Source organism: Equus asinus, chromosome 22, assembly GCF_041296235.1.
Source record: "Equus asinus isolate D_3611 breed Donkey chromosome 22, EquAss-T2T_v2, whole genome shotgun sequence".
Classification (NCBI taxonomy): Eukaryota; Metazoa; Chordata; class Mammalia; order Perissodactyla; family Equidae; genus Equus; species Equus asinus.
In genome coordinates, this window is record NC_091811.1 from 37,588,706 (window position 1) to 37,602,103 (window position 13,398).

Consider the following 13,398-nt stretch of genomic DNA (forward strand, 5'->3'; position numbering starts at 1 on the left):
ATAACATTAGAAGTACTGTTTGACTTGGAAGGACCACAAGTATATCTGGCTCTTGACCATATTAAAACTGCCATTTTGCTGGGTGATATTATTCATTTATTCATTACCACCTGACCAAATACCATCCATGACTAAATCAATAATTAAAAGTTTCAAAATAGACATGGAACTGCTCAAAACTCATGTTCTAGGAGGGACAAAAATAACCCAGTACCCAATGAGGTGTTTCATTGGCTTCTGTAATCAACTCTATTTACTGTTTGTACACAAGGACAACTGTTATTTTCTTATCTTGTTCCTAACTTTGGGAAACTACATTTTGTAAGAGTGATACCAGTAATGGATGATCTTCAAATAAGTGAAACTTCCATTCTGAAGGAAAAAAAAAGACTTATAGAAACACGGAATAAGCGACTTCTTGTTATTTAATGGAGTGCTAATTTTGTAAAAAATCTTTTTAAAAGTCCCCTTTTATCCAAATTTTGACTCTCTTGAAACTCCAAGCGACTGATCTTGCTTTAGAAGGTTGTAATCTTGTAAAATAGAAACGTAATTTTTCCTTATGTTCTTTATTATGTAGTTGAAAGTTTAAATTATACTAGAACTAAAATCCTTGACTCTGAATCTTCTAATTTTCTGAGGCTGTTTTCATGCAAACTCAGTAAATTGGTTTTTACTTATTGTTAATCTATTTTACTTCCAAAAAAGAAGTTGTTTCTGTGAGAGGTTGGACACTGGTTTCTGCTGAGTTGTTGCTTACATTTGGGTAAATAGGTTCCTGAATGCAGAGAGAAGTTTAAATAAAATAGCATCTAAGGTCTGTTAACTTGCAATATTCTATGTTTCCAATGATATCATACAATGGTGAATAATTATTTCAAACCTTTAAATATTAACCAGATGTATAATATGTATTTAAACTTTGTATCGTTGTATATTTTGTAACTGAAAAAGTACCATAAGGAGAAACGGTATAAATACAATTTGTTTTTCACCACAGAAGTAATGTTACTCAGTCTTTGATTAAATATCTACCAACTCTTTGTCTAGTCACTATTTAATCAAACAGGATCTATCTGTATTTTGTATTGTAGTAAACCCTTTTAAAATAAATATTTATAAATCAAATAGGGAAATTGATATCAAGATATGTGATACAATATTATAATATGTTGTATAAAGTTCTTCTTTTGCTTTTTCTTATATCTAATTTGTTCTTATGGATACCAATCAAGAAATGAAAGACTAAAAAGACAAAAATGTGAAAGAGGTAACACAGTCCCTGACCTCAAAATATACTACAAAGCTACAGTAATCAAAACAGCATGGTACTGGCACAAAAACAGACACACAGATCAATGGAACAGAAGTAAGATCCCAGAAATAAACCCACTTATCTATGGACAATTAACTTTGGACGAAGGAGCCAAGAACATACAATAGAGGAAGGAAAGTCTCTTCAATAAGTGGTGTTGGGAAAACTGGACAGCCACATGCAAAAAATTGTAATGGTCTTATACCATACACAAAAATTAACTCAAAATGGATTAAAGACTCAAATGTAAGACCTGAAACCATAAAACTCCTAGAAGGAAATTTAAGCAGTACTCTCCTTGACACGGGCCTTGGCAGTATCTTTTTGAATATCATGTCTTCTTGGGCAAGAGAAACAAAAGAAAGAATAAACAAATGGGACTACATCAAACTAAAAAGCTTCTGCACAGCAAAAGAAACCATGAACAAAATGAAAAGACAGCCTAACAACTGGGAGAAGATATTTGCAAACCATCTATCTGATAAGGGGTTAATATCCAAAATATATAAAGAACTCATAAAATTCAACAACAAAAAAACAAACAACCCAATTATAAAATGGGCAGAGGATCTGAACAGACTTTTTTCCAAAGAAGATATATAGATGGCCAACAGGCACATGAAAAGATGTTCAACATCACTAATTATTAGGGAAATGCAAGTCAAAACTACAATGAGATATCATTTCATGCCCATCAGAATGGCTATTATTAAAAGACAAGAAATAGCAAGTGTTGGAGAGGATGTAGAGAAAAGGAAACTTTCATACACTGCTGGTGGGAATGTAAATTGGTGTGGGAATGTAAATTGGTGTAGCCCTTATGGAAAATAGTATGGAGATTCCTCAAAAAATTAAGAAAAGAACTACTATATGATCCAGCTATATCACTTCTGGGTATTTATCCAAAGAACATGAAAACACTAATTTGAAAAGATATATGCACCCCTATGTTCACTGCAGCACTATTCACAATAGCCAAGACTTGGAAACAACGTAAGTGCCCATCAGTGGATGAATGGATAAAGATGATATGGTACATACATATGTACAATAGAATACTACTCAGCCATAAAAAAATGAGATCTTGCCATTTGCAACAACATGGATGGACCTTGAGTGCATTATTCTAAGGGAAATAAGTCAGATGGAGAAAGCCAAATATTGTATGGTTTCACTCATATGTGGAAGATAAAACAACAACAACAACAACAAACAAACACATAGACACAGAGAATAGGTTGGTGGTTACCAGAGGGGAAGGAGACGGGGGAGAGTAAAAGGGGTAAAAGGGCACATGTGTATGGTGATGGATGGTAATTAGATTTGGGGTGGTGAACACAATGTAGAAACAAAGAACACAGAAATCAAAATACAACAATGTACACCCGAAACTTATATAATGTTATAAACCAATGTTACTTCAATTAAAAAAAAGTGAAAGATGATAGAATTTAAATGGCTTATTTAAAAATGACTTTTATTATCAGTTTATTTATGATGTTGACAACTTATTTTCATAAAGCACTTTCCAACTTAAAAAAAATTATTTTTAACTTTATTTTTTAGAGCAGTTTTAGGTCTCAGCTAAATTGAGTGGAAGTACAGAAAGCTACCACATCTCCCACACCAGAGCAGTCTATTTGTTACAAGAAATGAACCTACACTGACACATCATTACACTCAAAGTCCACAGTTTGTATTAGGGGTCACTCTTGGTGTTGCACATTTTATGGGTTTTAACAAATGTATAATGACGTGTATCCATCGTTATACTAATATACAGAGTATTTTTACTGCCCTAAAAATCCTTTGTGCTCCAACTATTCATCCCTCCCTCTCTCCTAACCCTTGGTAACCACTAATTTTTTCCTGTCTTTATCGTTTTGCCTTTTCCAGAATGTTATATAGTTGGAATCCTACAGTATGTAGCCTTTTCAGAGTGGATTCTTTCACTTAGTAATATGCATTTACGTTTCCTCCATACTTTTCCATGGCTTGATATGCTCATTTCTTTTTAGTGATGAATGATATTCTATTGTCTGGATGTACCACAGTTTATTTACCCACCTACCTTCTGAAGGACACTGCTGCTTCCAAGTTTGACTATCAATACAGTTGCTATAAACATTTGTGTGCAAGTTTTCTTGTGTAGGTGTAAGTTTTCAACACCTCTGGGTAAATACCAAGGAGTGTAATTGCTGGATCATATGGTAAGAATATGTTTAGTTTTGTAAGAAACTGCCAAACTGTCTTCCAAAGTGGCTGTACCATTTTGCATTCCCACCAGCAATGAATGAGAGTTCCTCTTGCTCCATATCCTCACCAACATGTGGTGTTGTTAGTGTTTTGGATTTTGGCTATTCTAATAGGTGTTTAGTGGTACCTCATTGTTTTAATATGAAATTCCCTAATGATATATGTTGTTGAACATCTTTTCATATGCTTACTTGCCATTTGTACATCTTCATTGGTGAGGTGTCATTAAGGTTTTTGGTCCACTTTTTAATTGAGTTGTTTATTTTCTTATTGTTGAGTTTTAAGAGTTCTTTGTATATTTCGGAGAATAGTCCTTTATCAAATATGTCTTTTGCAAATATTTTCTCTCAGACTGTGGCTTGTCATCTCATTCTCTTGACATTGTCTCTCACCTAGCAGAAGTTTTAATTTTCATGAAGTCTAGCTTCTCAATTATTTCTTTTATGGATCATGTCTTTGGTGTTGTATCTAAAAAGTCAACACCATCCTCAAGGACACCTATAGTATCTTTTGGTGGTTTTACAGTTTTGCATTTTATATTCAGGTCTTGGATCCATTTTGAGTTAACTTTTTGTGAAGGGTGTAAGGTCTGTGTCTCGATTCATTTTTTTGCATGTGGATGTCCAGTTGCTCCAGCACCATTTGCAATGAAAACCTTATCACTGGTGGTACATGGAGCATGGACAGCCCCTGACACAAGGTAGTGGTCCAACTGTTAAAACTGTCACTGTTGGGGAACTGGCCAAATGAATCAGATATTTGAAATGGATGGAGAATACAGTAGCTAGAAAGATAATGAGATTGGATGGCTACTGCTAATCAGCACTGATGCTCTGCAGAAGGATAAGGAACAATAGAGACTTAATAACAAGCAATTAAAAGCCCAGTGGGAAGTCAAGGGGGCCTCTTTGGTTGCATACAAAGAAGCTCTCATTTCCTGTAAGGGGAGGCTGGAGAAAGCTGAAGACCAAGATCAAGACTTTATAGTCAGAGTGGCTGAATTTCAAAGAAGGTTAAATACTAACCAAAACAGATGGCCCATGCTAAGCAAAGCTGAAATGCTAGGATTGCCACGGCAGAAGGATAGGAAAGGAAGTAAAGGCTCTGGAAAATAGGTACGCTGGAATAAATATACAAATATGGCTGGCAGACTGTGAGATGAATATGCTCCATGGGAAGGTCCAGAGGATAAACAATGTACCAAGGTCATAAAGAATGTACTGGTGAGAGGAGCACCAGCATTACTAAACAGTAGATTGGTGTTGCTCCTCTTTAGGCCAAAGATGACAGGAGGAGAAGCCATTATAGAATTTGCCTTACTGATAGCAAAGGAGATGATATGACCCTGAAACAGTGAGGCCAGATAGTGGCACTTAACTGCCAGAAGCCAGGGGTTTTCAATTATTGCAATGACCAACAAGGTCAGAATGGCCGTTAAAACTCACAGAGCTATGGAAGAGGTTAACACAATATGACAAACCTACAGGCAAAATAGATGGGCAGTGACAATGGAATCACTCAGTATGTACCAGCAGAAGAAATCAAGGATGGATAACTGGGAGACTAAGTATCACCACAGTAAAAATGTCATAATCCCTTGCCCAGTTTATGGATCTGAGCAAACTTTCAGACCCAGAATCCATTCATTGAAGTGGCTAGGTCACCACAGGTATGAACCCTGTAATGCCACGGCAAATATACATCTTTATTACTCCCATAGTCCTTCCCAAAAGAGACCAAAGGCCATTTACTCAGGTAATGTGCACTCAAACATTTAAAAAATAATTGGACACTGAGCTTTAGTTGACATTGGTACCAGGAGACCTAACACATCAGCAGGGTCCCCCTGTTAGAGTGGGCGCATATGAAAGGCAGTCACTAACTGGAGTTCTGTCCAAAGTTTAGCTTACAGTGGGTCCAGTGGTTGCAACAGAGGCTACATGGCATGCAAAACTTAAAATATTAACTATCTGGCCCTTTACAGATAAAGTTCACTGACCCTGGATCTAAAAGATGCAGGGGTGGTGATCCACATCATATCTCCATTTAATCCACTTTCTGACTCTTGTAGAAACTGGATGGATTCTGAAAGATGACTATAGACTGTTGCAAATATAGTTATGCATTGCTTAACAATGAAGATATGTTCTGAGAAACGCATTGTTAGGTGATTTTGTTGTTGTGTGAACATCATAGAGTGTACTTACACAAACCTAGGTGGTATAGCCTACTACACACCAGGCTACATGGTACTAATCTATGAGACCACTGTCACATATGAGGTCCATCATTGACTAAAACATTGTTATGCTGCACATGACTGTAGTATCCCTAATCACAGCTACTGATGATGCCAGATGTAGTATGTTTGTTAGTTAATCCATGTTGTTAGAGTGAATTAATACAGCCTTAGGTACATGGTATGTGGCCCTTGGTTTGGTGAATGCATTCTTTTCCATCCTATGCAGATTACAGGAACAGAAACTGTCTAGCGTACATTCATGTGGAAAGAATAAATATATATTAACAAAGCAGTAGGAGTAGTGAAGTACAGGAGAGAGGGTCAAAGAGTTCCTTATGGAACTGGATGTGAGAGGAATCGATGGTTATTCCCCAGTATATATTATCCCTTTCCTCTTTTGTTATAGAGTCCTTGAATGTTAGCAGGCCACAAAGCTGCCCAGCTGAAGAGGAATTTCCCAGCTTCCCTTGTAGCTAGGCATGGCTATGTGGCAAAGTTCTGGCCAATGGGATGTGAACTGAAGTGAATGTGTGCCTTCTGTGCTCTGCACTTAAAAGGCATTACTTTCACTTCCTCCTTTCCCTTTTTCTGCCAGTTAGAATGCAGATGTGATGGCAGCAGCTGGAGTAGGTATATCAAACCATGCAAAGGAAGCCATGTGTTAAAAATGGGAGAGCAATAAGATGTAAGGAGACTGGGTTGGGTCTCCATGGAGCCCTGGATTGCCAATGCTTCCATTTGTTGTGAATTAGAAATCAAGACTTATCTTCTTTAAGTCATTATTATTCTCAAGCCTTTGTTAAAGGAGCTAAAATTAGTGTCCTAACTAATGCAGATGCTTACAATAGTGGTTAAGCAAGGTTAGATAGATAGGTTTTGTGGAAGATGGATAATGAGTTTGTTCTGTAACATGTAAGTTGCCTGTGGGACATCTAGGTGCATATCTAGCAGGCAGCTATCAAGTCTATTCTGAGCTCAAGAGATAATTCTGGGCTGGTGAAGTTTACGAAAACTTCCATGGGATCATCAAAGGTGGATATAGTGAATGGGTTTTGGGTGGGCATGTAGAATATATGAATGTACGTTGAGAGAGAAGATTTTATACAGAAAACACCTGTGTACTCCAGAAGTATTTGCATTAAGGGGATAAAGTCTGTGGTGAGTAGACAAAATCACCCACAGACAATGGTTAAGTCTGAGTGAGAAGAGAATAAGGATGGAAACTTGCAGAACAACTTCACTGAAGTAGAGGGCATAGGAAAGGGACCCTAGGAATTGGCTAAAGAATAGTCTGAAAAGTCAGAGAATCAGGAGAGAATAATTTTGTTGAGGTTGATGGGGGAGTGAATTTCTATAAAGAGCCAGTGACTGGTCGTCTCAAATGCATGTATATTTTAGTGAATACATATAATTGGGAGTTATATACAACATACATATATCTTATATGTAGTGATTGTAAAGCATATCCATGTCACTACAGATTATTATCAATAAATCTTTATGCTATTATTATAAACTTGGGGGAAATTTTGCCTATGCAAGAGGTAATCACATGGTGATCAAGGATTCATAGCATTTCACTGGAAAGCAAAGAGCATACCATTGTTCATACTCCTTGTAACAGGACTCATATAATCCATGGTTTACTCTGGAGCCTGATTATCAAATATTTCCATAAGAGCCCAGATTTTAGGTATCTCACAAACATAATTTTACTAAAAAAATAACTTTGTTAAGGTAAAAGTTAATTTTGTCACTCAATCTCTAGGCATCATTATTATTATCTAAAGGCATTACTAACATTTGTTAAGTTATAACTTTTGATAGAAAAATTAGGCAAATTATTATACGATGCTGGGATTTAAAATACATATCTTAAGCAAAGATTCTGATAAATATATTAAAATAATACAGAAATTTATAATTTGAATAATAGGCAAAACAATGCCTTAACTGTTAGTGAATTCCCCTCCCCCCTCAAAAGCAGTGGGTTTGTGGTTTATTGCCAGAAACAGATTTAGACACTATAGATTTGGTACCCTCTGTGCCTTTACATTCTTACAACTATGCCTTCAAACTTAGAAAACTGTTATCAAAAAAAAACTTGACTAATTTTTTATTTATGTATATTCTAAACTCTAAGTCAGGTACTCCTGAATTGACAACATAACAAATATCCAGGCAGAACTGGTCTCCAATAGGGATAACTTTCTTTCAGATGTTTGGATGATTTTTTTTTCTATGCTAGGTTAAAGTTTGACACAAGGACACAAAAATCTCTTTTATCGTTAGAATCAATTAATGTCCAAAACCCCTCAAAAAAGAGAAACAAATGGAAGGGCTTCCACTGTTCATATGTAATACTTTGCTTTTTCTGGTCAACTTAAAAAAAGTGATCAGATTCTCAACCCAAGAATGCCACCAGGGGTTCGACCATGTTCTTTCTAACTCAGTTTTTCAAACTTCGGAGTTTTCTCATGATGTGTTAACTTTGTGGTGCACCAAAAATTTTGAAAAAGTTTAATTCAAACTCAACTTATCTTAGTTGTAGCAGCTCTTGCATGGCTTTCCACCAAAAGCATTGCTTGCTGCATCTGCAAAAGTGGTAGAATAACTTGTAAAGAAGTAAGATGATAGTTTAATATAGACACAAAACCTAGGTCACTCTTTGATTTTTCAAAATGCATCATAAAAAGTAGTGTTTAGCAGCCAGAAGTATGACATTTAATTAAGCATTTGGAATTATGTAAATACTTTAGGTGTTAGAATTAACCCAGGATATGAAAAAATATTTCAGCATTGATTTTTAACATTTATAGAAAGTTTAATTTCACAGATACAAGTTAATTTTTTTTTTTTTTTAGGATATAATGAGAGTAAAGGAAACAGAGTGGACACGTGCTTTCTATCTACAATCACCACATTTCTGAGTTATTATTTAGAGATCATAATTAAAGGCAACTGGTCATGTAAATTAGTTTTTATTAATTTATTGTAATGATTATATGGATGAAATGATGGCTTGTCTTGTTTCCCATTCTGGCTTGGGGCTTCTTTCATCTATCAGGCCCTGAGATAATAATAGAATCAATTCATATTTTCAAATATTAAGGGAGCGATACTTGCCCAGTAATGATTCAAGCTAAATTGTGCAAACCTAAATGGCGGCCAATGACAATTCACAAAAGAGTGAGAAGTTAGGGATTGTGTATCTTCTATACAATGGAGACTTCGTAAATAGGTTACATACTGTGCAGAATTCAAAGAAGACCTGATTGGAGCAGGGGCCGGAAAAGTGCTTATTTAAAAGTTTCACAGTTTACTCTTTACATCTTTTATATAAAATATTACAAATTAATATCTGAAATGGTTTTCCATTGGTTTAATGTGAAAGCTGAGTATCACATGAAATCTGAAACAAGTGCTCTCAGGGACAGTAGCTCATTTTCAATCTCACTGTGACATGAGCATGGACAAAGGGAAGAAGGTAGATAAGGCTCTTTTCCATTTTAAGAAAATGACCATTCATTTTCTAAGATTTAACATGAAGCTAGAGATACAGAATTCTACCAGCTAAAACAATTGGGATCGAAAGTAACAGAAAATGTAATTCTAACTGGATTAAATAATAAGTGGGAATTGTTTACATAAATAAAAAGTCCCACAGGAGTAAAGGAAGCTTTAGAACTATTTGATCCAAGCTTCAGCTCCATTTCTCTGAATTTATCAGTGTTGTTCTACAATCTGTATCTTTTTGTCCTTAGACTGGTTTCCTTCATGGTCACAGGATGGTTGTTAAAAGCAATAGGAGTTACATGCTTCTTCACTTATATCCTTGGGAGGAAAGTTCGTTCCTTCCAACAGCCACTGAACAATCTTCCTGAGCTTTGCGCTTGTTGGATAATCCCTGGAACAATTCACAAGGTTAGGGTAATGTCATGATTGATGTAGGACTGGGTTGTTTTTTCTCCCTATCAATAACTGTGGCAAGGGAGTTGGGACTAACTTCTGCCTTATATCAATCAGGACTAACCTTGGAAAAGGTTAGGGTCAGTCTCATGTAATATATCTGAATATTGCCTATTCAATACAGTGGTGGGGGGGGTTAGAATGAAATGCATGTTTGGGTCACAACTACCAGGTTCACTGTAGTATACCCTTTTGCTGCCCAACTACTGTAATTAGCATATATCTTCCTTCTGTCTCTTCAAAGTGTGTTAGCTTCACCTGGAGTTCCTTATGGTCTAGTAACCAATGAAAAATTATTTACTCCCAACAAATGTAAAATTCAATGGGAGAGAAAGGACAAAGTAATTGCAATAGAAACTCCCAATTAAAAAGAGAATATTTGGAAGCATTACACAGTGGTCACTGATCCCTGTCATATTCTGTAGACAGGAATAGTGAGGATTCCTGGCTGGCAGTGGTGTGTGTTCTTTGGTTACTGTTTTGCTCTCTGTATCCTTTGTGGCCCTATCTGAGATGGTCACTGGGGAAGATGCTCTTTTCAGGAGGTTACATCATGTTGGAAGCTCATTTCCTATTAGGTTGAGCATAGAAGTCCAAAGCTTGTCCTAAGATTAAATAGTCACAGGCTATTATTAGTCAGGCTTGAGGTTTATTTAGAAATATATTTTCCCTTAAATATTAGGTTTTGAACTATTTTCTTCTTGTTATTTCTGTAGGCAAGTAATCATGGCCAGAGACCATATCTAGTCCAAGTTTTTATATGTTGGATTTCTGTTTCCTAGTAGAAAACATGCTCTGCCATTCTGAATCTAGTACAATGGCCCATCCTGGGATCTCAGTTTAATGGCACCTGCATTGGGAATATTCTAAAAATGAACTTGTAGTGGAGAGGGAAAGCCACCAATAATGTATTCCTTGTTTCCAGAATATGCATGATGTCTCCAGTCACCTCCATAATGAAAATGATTCTCCTTTTAGGTAAGCAGAAATTAGACTTTTGCACCTTTGGCATGCTTAAGATTACTAGGATGTTAGACATTTAGGTTTGAGGTCTGAAGGGTATTGTTCCTAAGAGTGTAGACTACAGAGCTTGCCAGCTTCTTATAACCTTGGTCATGCAACGTAGGGACTGTCCCTGTAATATCTTATCTAGTCTACACATCATGAACATCACTGGTTTATCGAGTCAATTTATAATGTACGTTACGTTAACCAACAAGCCCCTAATTTTATCTATGAAAAGCAATTTATAAATTTATTTTATTGATTAGCAAAGTCTCAGGTATTGATGGAAGATAATGACAGCTGAAGCATGTCTGGTGGCTACATTTGGAATGTAGGCTTTCTAATAAAATACCAGCTGAATATTTGTACCGTGTGAATTCTAGATTATGGCAACTAATGACCATTAGAGGATAAAAAGTAAGTAACACACGTGCACATTTAAATCACACTACACGCACTAAAGCAATTTGAGGTAAAGTATAACAACAACAAATTCAAACTGACTTAATATTCGATACCTGTAAGGACCAGTAGCAGAAAGATCAAACTCTCTATCGATTTGATGTGAAGGCTCACATAACTGAACAATCCAGTATAGGAAAAGGAAGGGGCCAGAAATGTGCTTATTTAAAACCTTCACAGTCTGTTCTTTACATCCTTTTCCCTATATACAAGGTTCTAAACCTTTATTTTATTTGATTAGGGTTCCAACTCCAGGTCTCTTTCATTCTCTTGGTCATAAAATGACTGCCTTCAGCAAGGACCACACGCTTTCTTATTCATATCAAGGGGGTGAAAGGGAGCCATATCACACAATTTTGGAGAAAAAGTCCTGTGATTGGTGCTCAATCTCAAAACACTTCTTGTGGCCAGGGGAACATAATAGGTCAGGATTAGATTATCCTGATTGGATCAATTTTGGGATAAGGGTGAGGTTAATTCTGCCCAAACTTCTCAGATGCGTGCTGCACAATATGGGAAGAGTGGAAGAAATATCTTGAAGGCAAGCGTTCACTATAATCTTTTTCAAAGCATATAAGTATATAACAACTATATTCTTTTCTTTATTGGAGTAAAAAAAACACCTAATTCTAGGCATATGTAATAAAGACTCTGACTTCATTTTTGATGTTTGACTGTTGACAACTTTCAAGCCCTCACCTGTTCCGTCTTGCCCCACATCTGGGCAGGCTGATAAGAAAGCCTGGGTGCTCCCTTTGGTGCCAGTGAGAAATTCAGGCTACATAAGCCCCTGCCCCTGCATGGGAATTTTCACCCTAGCTCCATGCCCTAGCCACCATAACATCCCCAGAGGCCAGTCTCCCACCTCACCTCCCCCCAGCCACCCCAGCCATTTTGGACTTGTTTGGGAAGCCTGCCCTGCTCTTCCTCGGAAGTCTCATTATGTGACTAATAAACCTTCTTATACTCTCTTGGTGCATGTGTGGCATCATAAGTCTTGAAATTTGAACCAGATTTTAGGTGGGTGTCCCTCTCATTTCTATGGGTGATTGCAACAGGATGTAAATGACAACAGCAGTAAGTTGTAGTGTTTCATTATTCTTAACAGCAAGTGTAGTATCTTCCTGCCGAATCCCCTACCTCTTTGAATAGCACCAGAAACCTGGGATACATCTTCTGTCCTTTCCTATTTTTTTGCTACTCACATGCTTTTCAAATCCTCTTTGCCAACTTCATGGCTCCAGGCTCAACTCAGGTCTTGATAATTCTTCATTCTAGTTATTTCTTTGTCTTCTAACTGGTTTCTCTGTTTTTCCAGTCTTGGTCACCTCTTCACTATCTAATAATCCATCCTTTACACTGCTGCTGAAGCAATTCTCCCTCAACCCTGCTTAAATAATCCATTAGTTTTCCATTATCTTCAGGATAGATTTCAGATTCTTTAGCAGTTGACAAAACTCCCCATTCATCGTGTCCCATCTACATTTCCCATTTCATCTGCCACATTCCCACACACCACCACCTTTGCTTCCATTATACCTACTGACACACTATACTTACCTCCACAGTTCATAGGCAAGGAAATACACACACAGGTACATGTTCCTGTGTCTGGAGCACACTTTTGTCTCTTCCTAGCTTTGCCAATTCCTATTGATTCTTCAAGACTCATCTTGGGCTTTACATTTTATGAGAAGTACTTATTTTTTTTTTAGATTTTTTTTTCCTTTTTCTCCCCAAAGCCCCCCAGTACATAGTTGTATATTCTTCATTGTGGGTCCTTCTAGTTGTGGCATGTGGGACGCTGCCTCAGTGTGGCTTGATGAGCAGTGCCATGTCCGCGCCCAGGATTCGAACCAATGAAAACTGGGCCGCCTGCAGCGGAGCGCACAAACTTAACCATTCAGCCACAGTGCCAGCCCCGAGAAGTACTTATTTAATGCAGGTTGAGCAAGGTGCTCTTCCTCCATATTTTAACAATAAACTGATTTTAGTGCTTATTATCACTGATTTAATTATCTTATCTTTCTTCAAACTTGATCCTCTTGAGGGCAGGAACCATGTTTCTCATCTCAGAAGGTTACTATCTATTAGGGTGATGGGCCTGAAGATACATACACAACAAGGTACATAATAATACAAGATGGCT